The sequence below is a fragment of the Hibiscus syriacus genome, unplaced genomic scaffold, assembly GCF_006381635.1.
Source record: "Hibiscus syriacus cultivar Baekdansim isolate YM2019G1 unplaced genomic scaffold, ASM638163v2 tig00112491_pilon, whole genome shotgun sequence".
In the NCBI taxonomy this organism is placed as follows: domain Eukaryota; kingdom Viridiplantae; phylum Streptophyta; class Magnoliopsida; order Malvales; family Malvaceae; genus Hibiscus; species Hibiscus syriacus.
In genome coordinates, this window is record NW_024063344.1 from 1,517,609 (window position 1) to 1,544,542 (window position 26,934).

A 26,934-nucleotide genomic window follows, 5' to 3' on the forward strand; every position below is an offset into this window, starting at 1 on the left:
TTAATTTGTTTTTTTCTTTTTCCTCCGAAATCATGAGAATCACTACACAGTAAACAAACATGAAGGAATCAGCGCATTTGATCATTTGTTTACTTTGATGCGTCAAGAATTATAGCGTTGTCGAAATTCAAAACGAATAGAAAACCAGTCTGAGCTTCTAAAAGTTGACGGGAACCGTTTTCGGCATTCGGAATCGCTTTTGATCATAGCCGATTACCAGCTTCACTGCAGATCGGAGCTAGGGTTTTCGAGTATCTTTCCAGTTTCTTTCTTTGTTTTTAATCAAGAAACTCGATGGAGGAGTGGCCGTTCCATGACGGCAACGTGCACAATCTACTCAAGAACAGGCACATCGACACTGGTCACGTATCTCATCTCTCTTTCTTCGCAACAACTTGTTTTTATGGTTTTCAGTTCTTAGGAATAGCGGAATTATTTTCTTTTTCAATTTATTTGATATTTAATTGAGAAATCCAGAAAATGCTACATTGTTACCGGAATTTTATATATATGCTTATTACTTAAATTCTCATCAAGAATCGATGTGCATGAGCCTAATGCCTAATGGTTTTTTTTTCTTTCTTGTTATTTTAATTTCCCCTCGAATCGCGCTGATAGTTTAACTCTAACATTACTTAATCTTTATTGGTTTCTGGTAATCAATGATTATATCTATTTTTTTTGTTGCAAACTAAAACACGATCAATTTAGAATAATGAATAAGTGCTTTCCTTTTGTTGACTTGCAATGGTGACTGTACTTTATCTAAGAGATTCATTTTTGGTATTTTTGTAGGATGTTGGTCATAGTTTGCAGATGCATTCGTCTCTGATTCATAGGCTTTCAATTGAACAAGAATTGGAGGTTTTTTCAGTTTTCAATTATCTGATATTTGCATTTAAAAAGCGGCCACAGTATTTCATGCTCTTTGATACTTTTTATGCCCACTTTTTTTTCTCGGAATTGGAGGCTGTTTCAGTTTTTTATACTTTTTTTCTCATGGACTATTAGTGGTGTCATCTTACCATTTTTTCTGTTTGAGCAGGGACATCAGGGTTGTGTAAATGATGTGGCTTGGAATTCAAACGGTTCACTTCTGATTTCTGGTTCTGATGATAAACGGGTATGGGATGTCAATGTTTTTCTCTGAGTTTAATAGGTAGCATGAAAGGAACAAAATTTGATAATGGAAAATTTAGCTGAACTATGGTATTGGGGGTTTGTGCTTATGGTGTTGATTGTTTTTCAAGTTTTCCTTGTTTACATTTTAGTTTGGAAAGTGTTTGTGACGTCTTGAGTCTTCTAGTAATCCTTCTGAATCAGGATTATTGGGTTGTGTATTCATTTTTAATGATTCATATAAACACTTTATACAGCATCTGAAAGGTTTCAATATTACTTTTTAGAACATATAAAAACATCTCGCCTTTTCACCTAAGAAATGATTTTTATGCTTTGTAGTATGGCATACAATGTTGATTTATGGCTTCTAGTTTTGTAATTTTTTGGCACCTATCATCTGTTGATAAGCTGGGTCCAGAATTGTGGTTGAGGGTATTGGTTTTGTGAGAATGTCAGATTTATTAATGAACTATATTTTGCAGATTAATATTTGGAGCTACTGTGGTTGGAAGCTTTTGCATTCTTTAGGGACGGGACATGATTCTAATATATTCTGTAAAAAATTCATTCCTGAAACTTCTGATGAGCTTGTGGTCTCTAGAGCTGGAGATGCAGAGGTAATTCTTTTGTTACATGGTTCAACAAGGTTCCTGTGGTGTATTCTTACCATATTGCTATTAGTTACAATTAGTAACTTGGATGGCTAGTATTTTTGCTGATTCGATTATTTAATTTGTCCTGCTTAAATGGGAGAGGGCTCAATGATGGTGCTATTACTCCATCAGCACTCCATCAGTGTCACGCAAGAAGAGTAAAAAAACTAGCGGTAAGATTTATTGCATAAATGACTGATAAATGGAATAATAATTTAACTGGTCAACAAACGTGGAAAATGGTAAATTGTCAACATTTATTGAGTTACATGGTGAAAATGAGTGTTCTTCTGGTCGCTTCACTTGTCATTGTCTGTACTTATTTCCCAATTCAGGTTGAAGTTGGAAACCCTGATATGGTATGGAGTGCAAGTGAAGATGGAACTCTGAGACAACATGACTCGAGAGGGCACTTCTTGTCCTCCAGCTGGATCTTCTCACCAAGAATGTCACAATGTTCTAGTGAGACTCACATTTTCCTCTCATTCATTCCTATGTTCTAGATACCTATATGAGATCTTTGTTATTATAGTACTTCCTAGCAGTGTGGGTTTTTGATTGTAAATATGATGCTATCTATGAAATACATGCTGGGGAGTGTCAATTTGTTGTCTTCACTAGGCTATAATTGTTGGTGTGTGTAGAAAACAGACTGTAGAAAGAAAACAGACTGTATTGTAGAAAGAAAATAGACTGTATTGTAGAAAATTGACTGTAGGAAAGAGACAAGTCTGTTATTTTATTCTTGCATACTTTCAGTAGAAACATATTACATATTTATATATAAATTATGCCTCTAAACTAGGAAACTCTAAGTTGGGAAAGATATTAATCCTAGGAGATGTAATCCCTTGAAATAAGGGATTGAAAAACAGAAAATAATTACAGAATCTCTTGACAGCTCATTTCTATAATTCCTACACCCCCCCTCAAACTGGTGTATATATGTTGTATATACCCAGTTTGAATGACAGCTCATCAAAAGTCACTAGTGGAAGGGCTTTGGTGAAGATATCTGCAAGCTGTTTCTTCGTCAGAATGTACTGCAGTTGTGCAACTCCATTGTTGACCTTCTCGTAAATAAAATGTCTGTCTATCTCAATGTGTTTCGTTCTATCATGCTGCACTGGGTTTTTTGCTATACTCATAGCTGATTGACTGTCACTAAAAATCTCAAAATTCTTCTTGTCATCTAAGTCCAGTTCTGTGAGCAGTCTTTTAATCCACATCCTTCACATATTCCGAGAGTCATTGCTCTAAACTCTGACTCAACACTACTTCGCGAGACAACGGCTTGTTTCTTACTTCTCCAAGTCACCAAATTACCCCAAACATAGGCACAGTAGCCACTAACTGACCTTCTATTAGTTAATTCACCTCCCCAGCTTGCATCCGTATAAACCTTCACTGTTCTGTCTTGATTTTTTATAAATATAAGTCCAGCTCCTGGGGTAAACTTCAAGAACCTTAGAATTATGTTAATAGCTTCCAAATGTTCTTCTCGAGGATTACTCATATGTTGGCTGACAATGCTCACCGAGTATGCAATATCAGGCATGGTCAGTGAAAGGTAGATCAACTTCCCAACTAACCTTTGGTAGGTTTCCTTGTTTACTGGATTTCCAATCCGGTCCTTGCAAAATTTCAAGCCTGGTTCCATTGGAGTTTCAACTGGTTTGCAGTCGAGCATCCCTGTTTCTGCAAGAAGATCCAAAACATACTTACGCTGGTTTATGACCAGCCCTTCTTCGGACCTTGCAACTTCTATACCCAGGAAATACCTCATACTCCCTAAATCCTTGGTTTCAAACTCCTTTGCAAGGTTCATCTTTAGCTTTTCTATTTCTTCTATATATCTACCAGTTATAATCATATCATTTACATAGACAATTAGGAGGGTTATCTTACCACTCGGTGTAATTTTTCTGAATAATGTGTGATCCGCTTGGCTTTGTTTGAAACCATTGTGTCATAGCCCTAGCAAATCGATCAAACCAAGCCCTGGGAGACTGTTTTAAGCCATATAAGGATTTATTGAGCTTGCACACAGTTTTCTTAGTGATCTTTCCTTCTAATCCGGGGGACCTCCATGTATACCTCTTCTTCAAGGTTCCCATTCAGAAAAGCATTCTTTATGTCCAACTGATGCAATTTCCAGTCCATGTTAACAGCTACTGATAACAATATTATGATGGTATTCAATTTTGCAACTGGTGCAAAAGTCTCCTGGTAGTCGATGCCATAGGATTGAGAAAAACCTTTAGGAACCAGCCTTGCCTTGTATCTTTCACTCCCATCCGAATGATATTTGACTGTGAATATCCACAGACATCCAACAGCTCTCTTCCCTTCTGGCAAATCTGTCAAACTTCATGTCTTATTCTTTTGCAACGCTTTTATCTCCTCTTCCACAGCCTTTTTTCACTTAGGAGATTGAAATGCTTCTGTCACATTTATTGGGATTTTCACACTGTTAATGCTGGTAGTGAAGGCCCTGAAATTAGACTGTAATTTCCCATATGCAACATACTTATTTATGGGATGAGCAGTGTATTTTCTTTCCCCCTTCCTAATAGCAATAGGAAAGTCATCAAGATCAATAGTAGTAGCCTCTTGGTAACCAACATTACCTTCTGTTTCAGATGCAACAGGATCCGAATCTGGTTCTTGGCGAATGCTAGGCTGACTGGTTTTTGGTAGTGGTGGAAGGTGTTTTGCACGAACTAGAGTTCTGAGATAAGAAGAAAGGTAATTCATCAGAGTTATTTAGGTTATTCCCATCACCCTCACTAGGAACTGGGACAATGCTAGCCGGCTTTGGAGAGACAGTAATAGGTAAAGAAAGGATAGGCTGTAAAGAAATATTGGTTTGAACAGGCTGAAATTCCTTGTAACTCTCCCCCTGAATTTCTGTTTCCGAAAAATAAGGTTGGTTTTAAAAAAATGTAACATCAAAGGAGACATATGTCTTTTTTGTGGAAGGTGAGTAACACTTGTAACCCTTCTGACTCGAAGAATAGCCCAAGAACACACACTTTATGGACCTAGGATCTAATTTCCCTATGTTGTGGATATGAACAAAGGTTGTACACTCAAACACCCGAGGAGAAAGACTTGAGTTTAAATGTTTAAAATGGGGAAAAAGTTGAAACAAAACCTTTGTAGGAATTTTGAAATCTAAAGTCTTACTTGGCATTCTATTGATGAGGTACGTGGCTGTAAGAAGAGTTTCCCCCCAAAGATACTTAGGAGCATTAGCAGCAAACAGAAGAGACCTAGTAACCTCTAGAAGATGTCTATTTTTCCTTTCTGCTACCCCGTTTTGTTGAGGTGTGTTGACACAAGACGTAAGGTGAACAATGCCTTTTTCCTTAAAGAAATACCCAAGAGTTTTATTCAAATACTCACTCCCATTATCACTCATCAGAATTTTTATTTTTGTGTCAAATTGGGTTTCAACTTTTTGATAAAAACTTTTAAAAAGAGACTCAACCTCAGACTTTTCTCTCATTAAGAATACCCATGTTGTCCTAGAGTAATCATCTACAAAAGATACAAACCACTTGTACCCAGAAATACTTTTGACAGGAGAAGGGCCCCAAATGTCACTATTGATGATGGAAAAAGGTGTTGGTTCATATTTGGCTGCAATATATGGTTTTCTGGTGTGTTTGGCTATTTGAAAAATTTCACAGGAAAACAAGGATGGATCTTTATTTATAAATAAGTTTGGTAACATTTTGGAAAGAGAGTAAAAATTAGGATGACCTAATCTAGAGTGCCATAACATAATTTTATCGGTATTGAGATCAGAAGATAAAATTGGTTTCCTAAGAGCATTGGATAAGGCATGATTATGAGATGCTTTACCTCCAAGGGTGTACAATCCTTTGCCCAGCCTAGCACTGCCAATCATCCTCTTCGAGTCCGGTGTCTGAAAAATGCAACCACCAGTACCAAACACAACATTACAACCAGAATCTTTAATTAATTTGCTGACTGACAACATATTGCATGCAAGTCTAGGAACATAGCGGACATTATGAAGTATTAGATTTTTGTTTAATGTAACAAAACCACTCCTTTTGACTGTAGTGAGAGAGCCATCTGCTATTTTGATAGAAGCTGGTAAGCTGTTTTCATTATATTCCTCCAAGAGATCAATATTTCTTGTCATATGATCTGATGCACCCGAGTCTATTATCCATTGTACCGAGAAAGCATATGGAATATTTCCATCAATAGCAGTATAAGTCACATTGGTAGGCTTGGTTGTCATACTGCTCAAAATCTGCTGAAGCTCCTCTATTTGTTTCTTGCTAAAACTGCTTGAGGAATCATCTTGAGAGGGAATATGGGCCTCCTTTTGAAACCTGGACCGTGTGGGCTGCCAGTCGGCTGGTTTTCTGTGCAGCTTCCGACATTGATCTATAATATGGCTTGCTTTCTTACAATGTTCACACCAGAGGCGATTTTGCCTTTGCTGCACTGAAAATCTGAAATCTGAAAAACAGATTGAGAGGGGATGGCCTGGGAAGTGATTTCGGATGCTGAGGGATCCCGATTAGCCATGAAAAAAATAGAGTTGAACATGAATTGATTTAAAGAGAAGCAGAAATCGGATTGATCGCTCTAACTTGATACCATGTAGAAAATAGACTGTAGAAAGAAAACAGACTGTAGAAAGAAAACAGACTGTAGGAAACAGACAAGTCTGTTATTTTATTCTTGCATACTTTCAGTAGAAACATATTACATATTTATATACAAATTATGCCTCTAAACTAGGAAACTCTAAGTTAGGAAATATACTAATCCTAGGAGATGTAATCCCTTGAAATAAGGGATTGAAAAACATAAAATAATTACAAAATCTCTTGACAGCTCATTTCTATAATTCCTACATTGTGGTTGTTATATATGACTTTTATTTCTTTCTTTATAGATCCTATGCAACAATGAAGACTTTTATTTGATGTTGAACAGTATATCTATTCCTCCTGATTTTTTTCCAATCAAGATACTTGGTAGAAATTCATCTTTTTTTTTTGGTATTAGGGATGAAAATGGAGTGGGCAAGGTAGATGTTGTCAAATCCACTGCTTGCCCCGCTCCACTATGGATGTGTTTCCTGAAAACATCCATCCCTTCTCCGGTTCGCCCCACCTCTTTGATTTTTGTTAGTTAAATATATAAGCATATTTCTTCAAAAAGAATATTTGTACATAAAAAATAAGACATTTTCCACAATTGTCTAAACATAAAATATTAAAATTTAAATAATTTAGGACTTTTTATGTAGCTCATTTTTACATTTTTAATAGTTATATTTGTATACGGGTAAAATGATAATTTCATATAATAGGCTGGGCAGAGTGGGGTACGCAATCATCATAATCGCTCTATACCTACAATCTAAAAAAACACCCACTCTGCCCGTGGAAAAGGTCAGTCTTCCTCCGGCGAGAGTTGGATTGTTTTCATTGACAATCTTAGCAAGAGAGTTAAGGAATCTTTTTCTTGACCAGGGTCATGTGGTGCGAGTCTTCATACCAAATGTGATGAACAAACCAAAGTATAAATCTTCCACGTTCGCCTTTATTCAGTTAAGTAATGAGACAAGAATGAGGAAGGCAGTTGAAAACATGAATGGGTTGTGGATAGATGGGAGGAAAGTTTTTGTTGGAGTCGCAAAATATCAGAAAAATAGTCCAAGGGCTGCTGGTACATCTCGGTCATTATCTGTTGCTCAAGGAAAGGTCACAGAAAGGAAATTTAAGCCACGTGATGAGGCTGAGATTCCGAGAAGTATAAGAGACGATAGATCATATAAAGATGTCTTGTTGTCGAGTAGCATGCAGAAGTGTCATTCGGAGCAAATGGGAATTAGAGATGATAGTTTTGACAGGGGGAGGGAGAAGAAGAATATTTGGGAAATGCATATTCCCACTCAAAGTTCAAACTGGGTGAAAAGATCTCTCACGGGTATTGTTAAACTTAATTTCAATCTGGAATTGGTCTAAAGAGCATTGGTAAATGAAGGTTTTGAAGTTCAGATTGCGTGCTGGGGGTATATATGGAATGCTTGTGTTACTTTCAAATCCGAGGAATTGATGAAGGAGGCATGGGCGAGTAAAAGTGAGGAGTTATGGTTCTGGTTCGACCGGCTGGCACCTATGTTGAATGAAGGTGGAGTGCCAATGGCTTATTGTCTGGTTGAGTTGTATGGTGTTCCTCTACTATGTTGGCAAGAGAATTTTCTGGAGAAGTTAGCAGGAAGATGGGGCTCAATGGAGGGTATATATCATTCGAATACAACTAGGGAAGATCTCACGACGGTAAAAATTTTGCTTAGGGTGGCAAGTCCGTTTGTCGTCCCTGAAGTGTTTACTTTAGGATCATATGGAAGATCATTCAAGGTGACTTCTAAGCTGGGATCTACTTCATAGGTTTTAGATTTTTTCTTGGTAATTCGCCGGAAAAATTTTCCGATGAAAATGCACAGTTAATCACATGACAGAGGAGGAAGATGACAGCACACAATTTTCTGACATGTCAGGGCCAGTTCGACTAGTTGAGGAAGCTCGCCAGAAAGTTGATATTTGGATTGATCAGGGAGCGTCTGCTGGGTTTGGTGTAGCAGGTAGAGAATTACAGTTTCCAATAAAAAGCTTGGAAGGGAAAGGCATTAATGAAGGAGTGTCAGTTTTTCCAAGACTGGGGAGTAGTAAAAAGGGAGAATTTGCTGGGCTGGGCATTAGAAATAAGGAGGAAGGAATTAGAAGCTCACAAGCCCAATCAGAGAGGAGCAGTGCACTCACATCTCCCATCAAGAGATTAATTTCTGCTGGGCCAGCAATTAATATCTTTGGGCTTGGGTATGCAAGTCAAAAAATGATTCATAGCTCCTCAAGCAGATCAGGGGATGAAGACAAAGCTAACGACAATAAGTGTTTTATGTCAATAGAGGTTGGTAACAAGGATCCACCAGGGAATAATGTTAAATTGGGGTCTGATGTAGATTTAAAGTTGTTAACGATAAGAGTTGGTTCTCATACTCATCCTGAAAGCTTTTTATCCATGAAAAGTGCCCCGGTTGGAAGAAAGTTTATTAAAAGTCATAAGAGAGTTTATAGTAGATCCAAGGAAAGGAATATATAGTTGGATGTATCAGGAGGGGAGAGCAGTATTAAGTTGGATAGGGCTTTAATTCCAAGAGGATATCATTCTGATTTTTCGGAGGCTGTTGATTTTACATAAGGGGACAGAGATGGTATAAGGGGGAGGAGTTTCAACAGGAGTTTTAAAAGATCCCTCATTAGGGATGCATTAGATCATGCTGCTGTTTCTACATTGTCCTCATCAACCTTTTCTTTGCTGCTGGAGGAAGCTATGGCTACATGGGAGATCAGCAGGATTTTGGGTATATCTTTTAAGGAAGGGAGAAACACTTTTCTGCAAAAAATTATGGATTTGGAGAAAGGCTTGAGTGGGGCTTCCTGAGTTCGTGGGTTAATCCTGGGATTGGGTTTGTTATTATCAAATAGAAATATGATGTCAAAGTTATATATGTTGTCTTGGAATGTTAGGGGGCTGGGCAAAAAAGAAAAACAGAGAGCAGTTCAAAAAATAGTTTTTGAGAAAAAAACAATGTTTCTTTTTTTACAAGAAACAAAACTTGAGATTTTACCAAAATCTTTCTTAAGGAGAAGTGGGTTGAATAAGTTGCAAGGGGTCATTGAGTCACCAGCAGTAGGTTCTTCAGGGGGTATTTTTAGTTGTTGGGATGATAGTTTTTTTGAGAAAGAAGATCAGTATGTTCACAACAGGTTTATTACTGTTTTCGGGAAGTTCAAATCCAATCAACTTAGATGTGGTTTCATAAATGTCTATGGTCTATCTGTGGAAGAAGAAAAGGCTGGGTTTTTTGAAGAACTGGGACTGTTTTTAAATGGGTTCAGCATTCCTTTTTGTGTGGGAGGGAACTACAATGCCTATTTAATAGAAGAAGAAAAGGAGGGTCGTACTCAGAACAGGAATTCGATGGAATTCTTCAGTCTTTTTATTCAGCAAACGGGGTTAATTGATATGCCTTTAATTGGGTGGAATTTTACATGGAGCAGCAACCGAGATTATCCCACTGTTGTCAGACTTGACAGATTCCTGGTTAATGTTAGTTTCTCTGTAGTTTTTTCTGGTATCACTCAGTCGTTATTACCTAAATCTATCTCTGATCATAATGCAATAATTCTGGAGAGTGGGGTAGACAATTGGGGGAAAAGACCTTTTACGCTGTTTAACTATCTAATGTTTGAGGAAGGGTTTGAGGAGAAGATTACAGAGTCCATAAAGAAGTTCAGGATGGACAAGAAAAAGCTGGTATTTTGTGTATTCTTAAGAATACAAAGGTTGCTATTAAGAGCTGGTCTGGGGATAGGAAACAGTTTCCACATGATGATATCTCTGCCCTAGAAGACAAAATTCACCAGCTGGAAAATAAGTTTTAGTAAAACCAAAATTCCATAGACTATGGTAGTCCAGCAGAGTTGAGGTTTTTGAGGAATGAGCTTTGGAGACTATACAGTATTGAGGAACAAATCTGGTTCCAAAAGTCGAGAGAGAAGTGGGTTAAAGATGGAGACCGAAATTTTAAATTTTTTCACACGTGCCACCATTAGGAGGAGGATGAATTCTTCGAAAGCTATTAATGTTGAAGGTGAAATTATCAAAGATCCTGTCCTTATCAAGTCAGCTATTAGAGAGCATTTTTACAAAGCTTACATTTGTAGTTCAACTTTGGAAGTGGAGGATATAAAGTTGATTTTTTCAAGAATTTCTATGGAGCAGAGTCTTATGCTAGAGAAGGAGTTTACGGAAGAGATTTGGGAAACCATAAACTCGTGTGATAGCAACAAAGCTCCTGACCCAAATGGGTTGAATATGGGTTTTTTAAAGAAATTTTGGCACTCTTTGAAAGGTGATATTCTGAAATTTTTCCATAATTTTTACTTGGAAAAAAATTAGGAGAATGGCATTAATCATTCTTTCATTCTCTCATTCCAAAGGGTTCTAATATTGGGGGGCTTGATGATTTCAGACCTATTAGTCTAGTAGGAGGGGTGTATAAAATTCTGTCCAAGTGTCTTTCGAGAAGGTTAAGAGGTTGCATTGATGATATTATTAGTGATTCACAATATGCTTTCATTCCGGGTAGACAAATTTTGGATTGTTCTTTTATTGCGAATGAAGGAATTGACTTGTGGAGGAAGAAAGGATTAAAGGGTTGTGTGTTTAAGGTAGACTTTAAGAAGACTTACGATACGATTGATTGGAATATTCTGTTTAAAGTCATGACTAAAATGGGGTTCAGATCGAAGTGGTGCTGTTGGATTAGGAAATGTGTTGCAACAACCTCGGTGTCTGTATTAGTTAATGGAGTACCTACGGATGAATTTGGTATGGCGAGAGGACTTAGACAGGGGTGTTCATTGTCTCCGTTGCTGTTTAATTTCGTTGGAGAGTTGCTTAACTTACTGCTGTCAAAGGCAGTAACTGAGGGTCTGTTTTCTGGTCTGGTCGTTGGCACAGATTCTTAATGTTAAGAGGGTTCTACGGGTTTTCGAAGTAATGTCAGGCCTCAAACTGAATCTTACTAAAAGTAAACTATTTGGTATAAATATCAGTGAGGAAGAAGTATTGCAGTGGGCTAATGCAATTGGATGTTCAGTCGGCCATTTCCCTTCGGAATATTTGGGACTGCCGCTTGGTGTTAAGAGAAATTCTATATTGATGTGGGATCCGGTTTTGCAGAAGTTTTATAAAAAGTTAACAGGATGGAAGGCGAAGACTCTGTCAATGGCAGGGAGAGTGGTCTTATTGAAGGCTCTTTTGTGCTCTTTACCCACCTATTTCATGTCCTTGTTTAATCCCTCTTCGGTGATTGTTAAACTTAATTCCATCATGGCCAGATTTCTATGGGGAGGAGGGGTAAAGGTAAAGAAAATTCACTGGATTAATTGGTCGACAGTGTGCTCTGCCAAAAGTGTTGGGGGTCTTGGGGTTTTGGATCTTAATTATATGAATAGAGCTCTCCTAGGAAAATGGTCGTGGAGGTTTGCTAATGATAGAGAGCTTGTGTGGAAGAAGGTTATTTGCTGTAAGTACAATCTAGACGTTAGATCTTTGTTGTTCAAGGATAAACTTCTTGCACATGCTTCTTGGATTTGGAAATCGGTAGCTCAAAATCATTTCAAAGAGGATCAGTTTGGAGCTAAGTTTCGAAGTATGTTTAAAGTACGGGTGGGGAATGGAGAGAGCATTAGTTTTTGGTTTGATAGTTGGGCGATTGATTTCCCTCCTAAAGTAGTTTTCCCGAGACTGTTTGTTCTGTCTTTAAATAGGTATGGGAAGCTTAATGAGTTTGGAGAGTTTCGGTCATCAGTTTGGTATTGGCATGTTCAATTGAGAATAAATCTAAGTGACTGGGAGCTCGAACAGTTTTCTGATCTTATGGTGATAATTCACAATATCACTCTTTCCATGATTTGTTAGATGGGTTGGTTTGGAAAGGGAATGGGGAAGGTATCTATTCTGTCAAGTCTAGTGTGAAGTCTTGCTGTCCTGTTTCGACAACAGACTCCTTTTGGATGAAATATATTTGGAGAGGTTTAGTGCCTCCTAGAGTGGAGGTCTTTATGTGGCAGGTGGTGTATAATAGATTGGCAGTAAAGCAAGAATTACAAAGGAGAGGAGTTTCAGTTATTGTTGATGTATAACAGACTCCTTCAGCACATTTATTTTTCACTTGCACTGTGGCATGGAATCTTTGGAACAAATTTCTGAAAATTTGGGGAGTGTGTTCGGTTCTGCAGGATAATGCTCAAAGTTTTATGGTAGCATGGGAAGAAATGGTCCTAAAGTCTAAAATTTGGTCCTCTATTCCGGGAGTGGTTATATGGACGATTTGAAAAACTAGGAATGACATTGTGTTCGATGGGGGAAGGGTTGATCAAATGGAGTTATTTTTTATGGCAAGATGTAGGTTGGCTACTTGGTTCTTAGCTAAATTCAATAATGTGGCTATTTTAAAGGACTCTCTCATTTCTGATCCAACTCTTGGGGACTGTTGTTCTAATTCAAGGCTTTCGATCATCAAAAATGTGTCTTGGTCTCCTCCTCCAAAGGGATTTATAAAATTGAACGTCGATGCAGCAGTGAATGGAGATTGGAGGAAAAGTGGTGTTGGGGGCATTCTAAGAGTTGAGGATGGCTCGGTGATGGGTTCTTTCCAAGAGGCAGCTGGTCCAGGTCCACCTCTGTTGATTAAGATTATGGCAATAAAGAAGGGCTTATCTTTCTTCGCTTTGATTCATCAGAGGTTTAAAGAACGCTTAATTGTTGAATTAGACAGTAAACTAGCAGTGGAGTGGGTTAAAAATTATGATTGTTGTCCTTTTGTTTACAGAGCCTTTGTGAAAGACATTGTTATTTTGTTAAGAGATCTTAATGGTATTATTAGATGGGTTCCTAGATCAGCCAATGTTGAGGCTGATAGTTTAGCTAAAGCTGGTATTGGCTAGTTACACAGCTTTCTTTTAGGCTTTAGTTAGGATTTGGGTTGATTATTGTAAAGGGTGTTTTTTGTTTTTAAACATTATGTACCTTTCGGATTTTAATGAATTAAGGCACTCTTTTCCTCTTTCCGCTGATTAACGAGCACTTTGTGCTCCATTAATCATGAAGGGGGTTTTTAACAAGGCCTACCTACTTATATAAAAAAAAAATGCTCCATTTGGAATCCACTGGCCAATTCAGATTTTGTGATCCTTAGTTTGTATTAAAAACTTAGAACCATACAATACGCCTTTTTAAATGCCTGAAATTACTAGTTTGAAGTGGTCTTGATTAAGTAGCTCATCATTGTATGTTCAACATCACTTTAGAGTTTAGATGACATGAGAGGGCTTGAAACAGTGTACAGAAGGATGTCCCTTGATTCTTGTGTTAATGGATTATCATCTGAAAGTCATCTTGTTGTCAGTGTAGCTTGAAAATTTTCAGCTTTGATTGCCAATTTTTGTCTTTAATTGATATCTCAAGTTTGACACTGTATAATTGCCATAATGAGTCATTCTAACAAATATAAGACTGTAAGTTGTAACTGATTGTAATGTGAAAATTAGTTTAGATTAGGATAAACTCTATCCTAAGTTTAAATAAGAGTGATTAGTTTAGATTAGGATAAACTCTATCCTAAGTTTAAATTAAGAGTTGTACAGCTATAGGAGTTCTAGCCAGTATAGGAGTTCTTTTGACATTGAATAAAAATACCGACTGAAGAAACAAACTGTTTCTCGTCAAATTCCACATGGTATCAGCTTAAAATTATCGATCCTTCTCCAGATTTTGCCGAGATGACCAATCCTGCAAACTCTGATAATAACTCCACTATTAATCAGGTGTTTCAACCTGGTTCTTCTCATCTAGTTACTACTGTAGAATTCAGTTGTTCTTCCTTTGCAGGAATGGTTGCTGGTACGGATTTACCAGCCTGGACAATAGACTCTGGGGCCCTTGATCATATGACTGGCAACAAGGGTCTTTTTCAAACTTTTCAGACAACTTCTTCTCTGTCTTCTGTAAGAACAGCCGATGGATCCCTTTCCCCTATTGCCGGCATTGGCTCTATTACAATCAAATAGGATATAGTTTTACATTTGGTTCTTTACATTCATATTCTGAGTTTCTCGGTATTTGCTCATATCTTTATTGGTTTGTAAATCATTTAAATCTTTCTTTCACTCCTTTTTTGCAGCTTGACTTACGTGGTGGGGAAAAGAGATCATTAGTTGATAATCCTAGACATACTCTGGCCTTGAAATCATGTGATATCAGTTCTACTAGACCTCATTTACTACTTGTTGGTGGGAGGTATGTAGCTGATCTTCCCTTTCCTAAACTTATTGCTCTTTTTGTTCTCCACTAATCTTGTCGTGGAATGGTTGCAGTGATGCATTTGCTCGTCTATACGATAGAAGGATGCTGCCACTGTTGACCTCCTGCCAGAAAAGAATGTTACCGCCTACTTGTGTTTATTTCTGCCCAATGCATCTTTCTGGCCATGTTAGTTTTGAATTACTTTGTTAGTTCATACTCAAATACTCTTGTTCACTTTTTTCTTGGAAATATCTTGGTAAACTTCATGATTTCTGCTTATCAGGACCAAGTTTTTTTTGTATCGTGTGGATTTATGAATAAATATAACTATTCAGTTTGAAATGATCATAATTCTCTGTTTGTTTTCCTTATTGATGAATGAGTGTGCTTTTCTTCTTTTTGTCTTCATTAGGTCACTATTGAGTAGTTTTCTCTTACTGGAATCTATTACTTCTTTACTTTGTGAATCCTGGATATTTGAAGAACTAAAGTTAAAAGTGTTAATAGGAGTCGGTTAATTGTGAACTGCCAGTTGTTATTAATGGACATTCCCGTCAGTGACACGGCTTTCTTTCTTCTAATGTCATTATATGTCTTAAAACAACAGCACTGCTGGTTTTGGTAAAACTGTTATTGTTCTATTAATATTAATTAAATCATTGTTTTCTTTGCTTTACAGGGACGCTCAAGGTTGCACTTAACTCATGTTACATTCAGCCCTAACAGAGAAGAGGTTCTTCTTATCTATGGTAGGGAGCATGTATATCTAATGGACATAAATCATGGTAAAAATATTCCAAATTCTCTAGTTCCACTGTAGTCACTAGTCAGATTGTTCAATTTGTTTCTGCTATTTTCTTAATCTTGTTTAAGGAGGTTCATGTCGCCTGACATGTCGTCTTATACTATTGAATTCTTTCTGTGTTTAAGTTCCAGTTTTGAATTCAGAGAACTGACATGTAAAGTTCTAACTGCATCTTAAGATTCAACTTAGCATAGTGTGTGTTGCCTCCGCTTCTTCCCCTGTTATTTTAAGTTTCATTTTCATGTCATGCTTTTTAGATTGCAATATCAAGGTAGCATCAGGTCAGAATATGTGTTGTAGCTTGTCATATTCTTAAATATAGTTGTATCACTATTTCTATCTGTTGGCTTTATTTTCAGTTAGATTGATGTTTTTGTAACTGTTTTTCAGATTATTGAAATGTAATGTAGCTGATCATGTGTTAGTTGTTTCAATAATCAACAGCTAGTGGGAGGTTAATGCATTATACCTAAGGAGATACTTCAAAATTGATGACCTTCATTCCTGTACTAAATAAACTAGAGCACCAACCACCTCTTTCCAGTGTCTTCCAAAATGTTCTCCAGAGTAGAAGCAACACTGCTGCTAGAGTATGCATATTTTATTTTAACTTCTATTTTTCTTTTTTCCTTGTTCTGTAAATTTAGGTAGATTGTTATGTATTTTATGTTCTTCCATATGTATTTCAGCTATATTCTAACATGGTGGAAGCAGATTGAAAAATGCAGGAAGTTGGTTGAAAGTGCTGAAAGATCCTTAGACGAGGGGAAAGATATTTTCCATGCAATTGAGGCATGCAGTGAAGTCTTGGACGGACATGGTAGTGATATTGGGCCTGCTCTAAGGCTTGAATGTTTTTGTACACGTGCTGCCTTGTTTATTAAGGTTCAATAATTACCTTGTTATTTTTAATGGACCATTCATCTATTTGACATGCCATTATGCCAGTATTTTAAATTGTTTCCATTTGCAGCGGAAGTGGAAAAATGATGCTCATATGGCCATTAGAGATTGCCATACTGCTCGAAGAATAGACAGTTCTTCCCTTAAAGCTCATTATTTTATGGCTGAGACTTTAGAACAGGTAATCTGCAGGATGTGTTACAGTGGAGTTTATAAACATAGTACTGATCAATCGACTCATTTAGGTTGCCAAGAACATTAAATTGTTAAGTTTGACCCTCAGTAAATGGTTTCCTTGCTTTGGGGTTTTGTCACGACCATATTTTACCCTTTCAAAATCTTTTAAGGTTAAACACAATCTGAGCTTGTGGAGCTCTTTTATTTTAAAAAATTGAAATTATCATTGGAAAGTTGTTTAATTCTCACTTAGGAAATGTAATTTATTCATTAGCCAAATTTATATTCTGAGAAATTGTTTGATAAAGTAAAGCCAGCGGATATGGCTTGGTAATTTATGTTCTCATGTGTTCAGTTGTATGTTTATATAGATTTTTGTCTCTTGATGAATATTCACACATTTAATGTCAATCATTTGGTTTCTACTTTTTTCCAGTTGGGAAAACATAAAGAAGCATTAAATTTTGCTGTTGCAGCACAATGTTTATATGACACTATGGCAGCTGAGAAAGTGGAGAACATAAAAAAACATCTTGCTGCAGGTTGGTGTCTTGTGCAAGCTTATTGGCATCACAATTGAAGTGGCTTATCTGTGGTTTTTTAAGTTGATTGTCCTACTTATATTCACTGCCTGTTCAGTTCATTGGGTTTCTAGACGCCATGTATAAGTGATGTCCTCAGCTCCTTGTGTTTCTTCTGTACTCAATGCATCATTTGATCTTTCCCTAAGCCTTCTCTTTGTTCATAGATCAGCTTTAGTTTTCTGTTAGGCTCGAGAGCTATCAAGTTTTGATGTACAGCATGCATAATGTTCGTATCTATCAAGTTGATAACATGGAATTTATGGTCATTGCATATGCTAACTTTTCTGCCATGACATATGGAATAAACTTCAGTAATCACTAAAGAAGGGTGAAATACTCTTTCATTTTTCATTCATTCCTTTCGTTTTCCATGAGGAATGTGAATGCTCAGTAACTCTTAGATTGCTAATGACATTTTCCATTGACTTTTGCTGAACTTGTATCTTTTCTTTAATCTATTGTCGTTTTTCCTTTTTAATTTCAAAAATAGCCGAGGCTGCAAAAGTTAACGAGGCAAGTGAAAGGGCACCTAGGTCTAAACCTCGAACTGGAAGGGTATTGTCATTGACTAACATGTTCTTTCGCTCAGAAGCTAACAGTGATTATGTTCCTAGATCTGAAAGAGAAGAGTCGGATTTTGATAAGGAGCTGGAATTTTTTGAGACTTCAATATCAGGTGAGGAAGGGCCTGATGCTGAAACTAATGTATTGCATGGAAGTTAAGATCTTAGAATTCATCGAACTGGTGATTCAACAAGAGAAACAAGTGCATATGTTTCATGTGGATCTCCATCCTCATCATCACAAAATAGAGCAGCTTATCAGTTTCACATTCATATCTTTGGTATAGATTGCAAATGATTTAAGACTATGAGAATATGATGTCTCCTATTTTTTTATGTCATTGTCAAGAAATCACCTTGAAAGTGACTCCAGTCAATTATGAATCTGGCTAAATGTGATGATAGCGTTTGGTTGTTATTTCCCGGACAGATAACCTACTTGTGTTTTGCTTCAACTTTTGATGAATATTAATAACTTGACAAGTAATCAAATTGCCCAGAAATATTGGATAGAAGTCTACAAAAGACTGTCCTATAGTAGAAATAGAATGGAAAAGAAGTTTGTTTACTTCCAATACCTATTTGGATTTTATGTATGCTGAATGACATTCATCGAATTGTTTGTGCTTCTCTCTTCACTAATCGTCTTGCTTATAATTTTCATGTCATGCATTCATATTGTTCCTAGTCCAAGGCAGCTATTGATATGAATCATAGATATGCTGATCACTGCAATGTTGGAACTGACATCAAGCAGGCGAGTTTCCTTGGTCAGAGAGGTAGTTTTCTCTTATCATCTTATCTATACTTTTTATCTACCATTGAAATTATATTGTTTTTCCCCTTTTCTATGAGATTTATGGCAGTTGCTTGACGGTGTTGAATTTGTGACTTTTCATAACTCATAAGTATATCTTAGTTTTTCTTTCTTCTAAATTCAGTTCCTTATATTTCATTTATTTAATACACATCATTGCATCTCAAGTCAATTTTGCTTATTTTGTTTGAGGAATATCATTTTAATTCCTACATTTGAGCTCTAACATTTTCTTGAGAATCAAATAGTAAGGAGTTGTGACCCATTTTCTATCTGTGATGTGAAAAACTGAAAATGATATGGCATTGTCTGTTTGATTAATGCAGTTCACACCTGACAATGGAATCTGGTTTCCCAAACAGTTTGGTTCATGTTGTATCTGGATGAGATCTAGAAGTCTTCATTTAATTCACAAAATTTTTTGCTTGGTGGAAATTTGATATGTAACATATAAGTTTGTTTTTTTTATAAGAATGGAAGGCCTCGTTAAAAACCTCCCTCTTGATTAATGGAGCTTGAAATTAAGCTCCTTAATCAGCGGAAGGAGGAAAAGAGTGCCTTAGAACTTTTATTAATGGAGAAACATTTACATAAGATTTAACAATTATACTAGAATACATTACATAAAACTTAACCACTCCTCCTGGTAGAACATACTACGCACTGGACCATAAAAAACCACATTTTAAACCTTACAATCAACCTATCCCCTTCTTTGCTAGACTGTCCGCCTCCCCATTGCACGTCCTTGGAATCCACCTCACTGAATGTACCTTCCCAGTGATAAGAGTCGAAATCTGATAAACTAGAGGAGAGAAGAAGACAGGAGCCAAAACCGGGGACTGGATCCACTCCACTGCAGATGAACAATCGCTCTCAACGATCAACCTACCGATAGATTCCCAACTAGATGACAAAAAAATTTCAATGCCTCTTTTAATAGCCTTTAATTCAGCAAGTGGAGGAGTTCCTACGCCAACATTCTCTGAAAAAGTCAAAAGGGTACGACCATTCCAATCTCTTAATATACCTCCAATTCCTCCACCCGAACCATCTAGTCTAACAGCACCATCGACATTCAATTTAAGAAAATCAACCGGAAGGGGAATCCACTTAGAAACATCACAAACTCTGTCTTTAAAAGGTGTAACTCCATCTGCCAGGGAAGGGTTACCAATCAGCACATCCTCATGAATGGTAATCTTAGGAAATTTGGCTAGAAACCATTTAGAAAGCCTGAATCTAACAATAATGAACAAAGATAATCTGTCAAGAGGAGAATCTTCAAATACCATAGCATTCCTAACTTTCCAAATTGACCAAAAGATGACTCCCGGAATAAACTTCCAAATTATCGAATTCACCCTCAACTCCCCCCCAGGAAATAAGAATAGAAGGAGGGTCTTGGGGTAAAACCAGCGATACATCCCAGAAACTCGCTAATTTATTCCATAATTCCCAAACAACAACGCAAGAAATGAATAAATGTTGCACCGATTCCTCATTTTCCTTATATAAAGGACAGAATGTCGGCTCCTAGTGGTAAACCTCTCTTAACCAACTCAGCTTTGACTGCTACTTTCTGATGCCAGAGGAATGCTTCCACCCGAGGTGGTGCAAAACCCATCCAAACCCCTTTTGACCACAAAGTATTACTCCCCAACACAGGGCCAAGAGAACTTCTGCATGATTTTGTCGAAAACAAACCATCTCCACTTGCAGTCCACGAAAGAAAATCTTCCACCAACTCTGAAAGTTGAATGTCCTTTAGTTTAGACATCAGATCCATCCATTGAACCAATTCCCAATCACTTAAACTCCTTCTAGTTTGAACATTCCACACCCAACCGCTCGGTTCAAAACTGCCAAACTCTGCAATCTTCCCCTCTTTATTAGTAGAGAGCACAAAAATTCTAGGGAAAAGAGATTTGAGAGAGCACTCATCAGCCCATACATCATTCCAAAAAGAGATGGATTGTCCATTTCCCACTATCAATTTCGAATTTGATCTAAAGCTAATACCTTCCGAATCATTCTTCAAGTAATTGTTAGCAATATCTCTTAAAATCCAAGAAGATTGTGAGTGAGGAACCTCCCTAATAGACATTGTATTACAACTAACCTTGAGTTTGCTGCACAACACACATTTCCATAGGGAACTTTTATCATTGGCGAATTTCCACACCCACTTGCCAAGAAGGGCCCGATTGGTGAGATTCAAATCTAGAACACCAAGACCACCACAATTCAGAGGCTTGCAAACCGTGATCCAGTTTACCCAATGAATTCTCCTCTTTCCCTCTTTATCACCCCATAAGAAATTGGCCATTAACGAGTTTAACTTCTTACCGATTTTGCATGGCATTTTGAACAATGATAAGAAAAAAATTGGTAAGGAAGTTAACACCAATTTCAATAAAACTGTCTTACCAACCAATGACAAACATGTAGTTTTCCACCCAGCAAGCTTAGCACTGAAATTTCGAAAAACTGGATCCCATAAAACCTCCGAGTTTTTCTTCGTTCCCAATGGAAGTCCCAAATATTCTGTTGGGAAAGAACCTACTGAACAGCCCATTTGTGCTGCCCAATCTGTTAAAACATCCTCTTCCATATTGATTCCCAATAGCTTGCTCTTCGCCAAATTAAGATTCAGACCTGCCATCAAACTAAAAATCCTCAACACTCTTTTAACATTCTTGATCCGAGGGAGAGAGGCTTGGCAAAAAATGATTAAGTCATCGGCAAACTGAAGATGAGACAGTGTAGTAGAATTTTCTGGTTTCCCAATAACAAAGCCTTGAAATAAACCCTTATCAACTGCTTTAGAGAGCATTAAAAGTAGCAACTCTCCAACAATGTTAAACAGGAGCAGAGAGAGGCTACAACCTTGCCTTAGACCCTTGGCCATTGGAAACTCTTCCGAAGGAGACCCATTAACAAGAATCGATATCGAGGCTGTCGAAAGGCACTGAGAAATCCACGAGCACCATCTACTTCCAAAACCCATCTCTGACATTGCTCTAAATAATATTGGTCATTCCACAGAGTCATATGCTCTTCGAAAATCAACTTTAAGAACAACCCCTTGCAGCCCTTTCTTTCTCCAATAGTCAATACCTTCATTCGTGATGAAGGCGCAGTCCAACAACTGTCTCCCCGGAATAAAAGCAAACTGTGACTGACTAATAATATCTCCAACACAGTAACTCAAACTCTTAGATAAAACTTTAGAGAGAATCTTATAGAGACTGCCTACTAGACTAATAGGTCTAAAGTCCTCCACATTGTCCGAATGAAGCTTCTTCGGAATAAGCGTAATAAACGCGTGATTGATCCCATGATCCCATTTCCTGCCTAAGAAGAAATCCAAAAAAAATTTCACAACATGCTCCTTCAAACTAGGCCAAAATTTCTTGAAAAATCCCATGGTGAAGCCATCCGGTCCTGGTGCTTTAGAACTGTTCGAGGTAGCAACCGCTTGCCATATTTCCTGTTCTAAGAACTGCTCCTCTAACTTTGAAGATTGAACCCATGTCAGCTTTGCGAAATCCAGTGATAAATCAACAACCTCCATAGTTAACTTAGAGCTGTAGGCATTCTTAAAAAAATCCGCAATATGAGACTTGATCGATTGCGGATCTGAGACAACCGAGCCATTAATCTTCAAGCATGTGATTTCATTCCTTTTACTCCTCTTGAGCGCAGACAGATGAACATATAAGTTTGTTATCAAGCAACACCTCAATTGCTTTAGCTTTGTAATAGCTCCCATGAAATATGGTCTTTCCTTCGGCAATGTGCAACCACTGCTGCCTAGTACAAGTGTGTGCAGATGATATGTCCCTGCATCCCCCAAGAAACCTGAGTTTTCACCACTCTTAGTCTCGATTCTGCTTCATTGTGAATGTTACTTTCTTTTCGTCAAACACTGACTGTTCATGAAACCAGTCCTGATCGTGGAAAACAGTCACACACGAGTCACAACTACTTGAATTGGGTCAACGTGCAATTTGGCAATGAAATTATTATCATGACATTTTCTGATTGATTCATTTAGGTGAATTTGTTGCTAGCGGCAGTGATGATGGAAGGTGGTTTATTTGGGAAAAGCAGACAGGTAGATTGATAAAAATACTTCTAGGAGATGATTCTGGTAATATTTCTCTGATAAAAATGCCCTGCAGATGGTGGGCTTTGCCATCACCTTATGTTTCTTATTCACTAAAAAATAGCTCTTCTTGCCCTCTGCAGTCGTAAACTGTGTTCAGTGCCATTTGATTGCTTTGTGGCAACCAGTGGAATTGACAACTTGATAAAGGTGAGCATCAGGTGTATGGGAAGAGTTCAGTTACATGCAGTATTCAAGATAACCTTCTAATTTTAGATGGTCTGCCATTTAGCTGTGGTCTCCAACTGCTGTTGTTCCATCAATGGTTGCTGGTGGGTCAGCAGGGCCAGAAGCTGCAAATGCATTAGAGGCCATGGAAAGTAATCAACGCAAATTATGTCGTTATCGTGAACCTTTCTCGTAAGGATTATGGTGATATTTGTTGTGTTTTTAAATTGGAACATGCATCTGATGAGATAATTATAGACGTGCTTCGTTGTATTCTCTTTTCTGTTTCTCTCGTGTCCTGTTCTGATTGATCATTTATTAATTGTCATGCAAGGTTCCTTCTGCACAGGTGGAAACACATATTGTATAGTTTTATGAACTTCAGTAAGATTGTTTTCCCCAAATATTTTTCATTCTCAAATATCTGACCCCAGAATATGTAATCCCCCTTTTGTCCCTGCAGCACCCCCAGCTGGGCAAACGTCAACTGTCTTTTCTGTCAATAGGTGGTCTTGTTGGAGGATATTTGTTCCACAGAATGAACTTATCTACTATTGTTTTATAATTTGAATTTCCTATAGATGAAATTTTAGATCCTTATATTAAACGATTATTCAACTAGTCTGTTCTGTTCAGTTCTTATAAGGCTACGAGTCTCAACAATGATTTATTTTTTCTGCTTTAGTTTCTCGGGACTCTAGGCTGCTTTGTGCCATAAGTGTTCTCTCTTGATATTATTCAGTGCTATAATGGTTCAAAACATCAGGTTCAAAATTGGTCAAACTCTTATGTTTATTGAAATTGTTTTAGTCCTTGGAATTTTACAGGACTTGTCGTCAGAATTTAACTGAGGGGGTCACTTGGTAGTATTAGGCACAATTAACTATTTTTAGGAAGCATGATTTTGATTCTTGGGATTTAGCACGTGTATCATCAGATTTCAACCGAGGTTCACTGGGTAGCAAACTAACTTCACGAAGCTGAACTTTCAGCTAACAGATATTGGTCTTCTTGTCGTTGTTGAGGATCTACATCTCTTAGTTTACAAGGCATGTTTGACAAAAGTGTAGATTGTATGTATAACTTTACCATGTCTTTCAAACCATCGTCATTGTTTCTTGAAAGTTGAAATTGCCATCACAAAAACTTATTTACAAAAGCCGCATCACCATCAAAAAGTTGTTTTCAAAAGAAAAAGTCCATAGGAAGGTAGGATTAGGCATGACTTTAATTTAGGTATAGTTTGGAACTTCCAATTTAGACATGTTCATTATTTTTTAATGTTGATTGTTGTTTGTAAAACATCTATTTGGTTATTTTCTTAACTCTTATAGTCATGCTTCTTGGATCAAGTTTCCTTCTGTTATTTTTGCAGGTCCTATGAAGTTTTGGAAGGTTTTCGGAATGATGGGTTTTCTGAACCATTTGAGTGTGGCCAGAGCTAGTCTGCTTCTTAGTTCTTATAAAAATATGCACCGGTAGCCTGTGTTTAAAAAAGCGCCGCTTAAGCGCAATTAAAGCGCTAAGCGACTCGAGCGAGGCCCCTGGCGCTTCAGCATAGAAAAAGCACTACGAATTCATTAAGAGGTAGTAATCGGCGCTTTTGCAGCGCTTTTAGCAAAGCGCTAATCGGCGCTTAATCGCGAGTTTAGAAGATACAATTCTGGGCTTTAGCAGATATGGTTTTTGGGCTTGTTTAGGGTTTAGCGAGCTATTAAATTATTAGGCTTAGATCGGCTTTTAGTTTAGGCGGGCTAGGGTAAAAAATGCGATTGAAATAGGCGGTAATCGAAGAATTTACAGAGAACGATTGAGGTTGAGCGGTAAAAAATTCACAGAGTTGTATGGATCTTCGGTTCCTAACTTGAAAAAGTTTGCTATACAAATTCTTAGTCTCACTTGTAGTGCTACAAGTTGTGAGAGAAACTGGAGTGTTTTTCAACAAGTTATTTTTACATGTTTTTTCTGAATAATATTGCTGGAATTTATATATATATATATGCATAATGTTGCTAACATCCAGTTTTGGTTTTTTTCTTGTAGCTTCACACTAAGAAACGAAATAGATTGGCACAATCTAGATTGAATGACATGGTGTTTGTGAAATTCAATCGTCCCTTGGAGCGTCGAGCTAAAAGTAAGGAGACCGATCCCATTCTTTTGCAAGATATTGATAAGAGCAATGAGTGGTTCATGGGAAGAATGGAAAATGATGATGAGGCGGTGTTTGTTGGTGAGGATTTGACATGGAGTGATGTTGCTAACGCTTCCGGTGCATATGAGCCTAGTTATCTAACTAGAGCATCAAAAGTAGTGAATGATGGAGCCGGACCATCGCGAAATGATAAAGGAAAATCTCCTGCTCATAATCCTATCTCTAGTAGACCATCTCGTAGATGCTTAGTTGATGAAGATGAGATGGAAGAAGATATTGGAGTGTCTAGTGATGAAGGAGATGGTGTTGTCCAAGTTGATGACGATGACGATTTAGAGGATTTTTAGTTGTAAGGAATTGAGGGTTTAGAAAAATACTTTTGTTCATCTCACTTTAGACTACTTTTGGTGTAGACCATCTTTTGAGATTAATATGCTCGTATAGTCGTATGGTTAATGGTATATAAGTATTTAAGTGTTTATAACTTATAAGTAAATTGAGAATTATATTTTGGTGTTTAAGTACTTATAAGTTTTGAATATATGCATTGACACTTTGATATTTAAGTATTTATAAGATATTTTATAAATATTCTGTATTTTTTTTGTGAATTTTGGCCTTTCTAGCGCTTCGTGTGCATAAAGCGATCGCTTTCGCTTGGCGCTTCGGCGTCTAGGACCCTAGGCGCTTTACGCTTTTTAAAACCAAGCCGGTAGCAAACCAATCTTTCATTGCACACGTTTTTCTCTCAAATATTTGCCAGTTAATTTAAGGTATTGGAAACCGTATACTGGGTCTTTTCTTGTAATTTCATTTGTTGAATGAAGTTTGACCCGGATACTAATGATCATTTTATGGATTTTACTCTTCTGCAAATGTGATGTATATGTCACTAGTTGAGACACAAGATTTATTGACGTTGAAATGGATATCTTGTTGTGGTGACCCATTTCCTTATCATATTTCCAGTGTTGGCGGTTTTGTATTTTTTTGCTCGAGTTTAGTCCCGGGCTAAACTAATACTCTGTTGAGCAAATCTGTATCAACGATCACCATCTTTTTTTTTCTTTGGTAGTTTCAGTTTTTGTCGTGCAGACAGCAGTGTGCAAAATCATGTAGGAAAAGAGAGAAGAGGAGGTAGATCAAGCTTTTGGGGATTTGCCATAAACAAAGCTTACAACAAGGTTGTCTAGAACTACAAGAAGCCCCCTCTAAATCAATTGTAAGCCATCTCAGACAGTGTTAATGATGTAGATGTTCTTGCTTTCAATGTTGCATTCCCTTTCCGTCTTATCCCGAAGAACAAACATTCAAGTTTATTTGTACATTGTTGGAGATGGTGTTGGAAATAGTGGAAGAATGAGAAGATGGTTTGTGTCATATTGGTGTAAATGTTGTTAAGAAGTCATTAAGTCCAGAAAGAATCTTATTTGCTGAATCAGGATGATTTCCATTCAACAATAGGGAGTTTGAGAATCAGTCTGCACTTAATTCTCTCAAACCATCGCATGCTATAAATGATCAAACAGCGGTGTATATATATATATATATATATATATATCACTTTCTTGAATTCTGGGGAACCGAAGATGTAGGCGGCCAAGCTCGCTTGTTTTGTGAAATGCTGTGTATAATTTAAAGGGAAACCCCATCTACTCTACATGACAGCCGTCTTCATTGGAAATTGGTTATAAAGAAAATATATTATCGGACCATGGTGGGCTTCTGCGGCCATAAACTAATAAATGTTTGTCAAAGTCAAAAGGATTGGTCTTATTGGTTCTTTATATAGTAATATACTGATCAAGTATTGTGGTTGTAATTAATAAAAGAAAAAAAAACTTGGGAAATCATATTAATCAACATACAAGTGCATTTTT

At 37.3% G+C, this 26,934-nt stretch overlaps 1 pseudogene; it reads left to right on the plus strand.

The window, feature by feature from the left end:
* On the plus strand, positions 1-25,585 carry LOC120180318 (annotated as a pseudogene).
* The last annotated feature ends 1,349 nt before the right edge of the window (positions 25,586-26,934 follow it).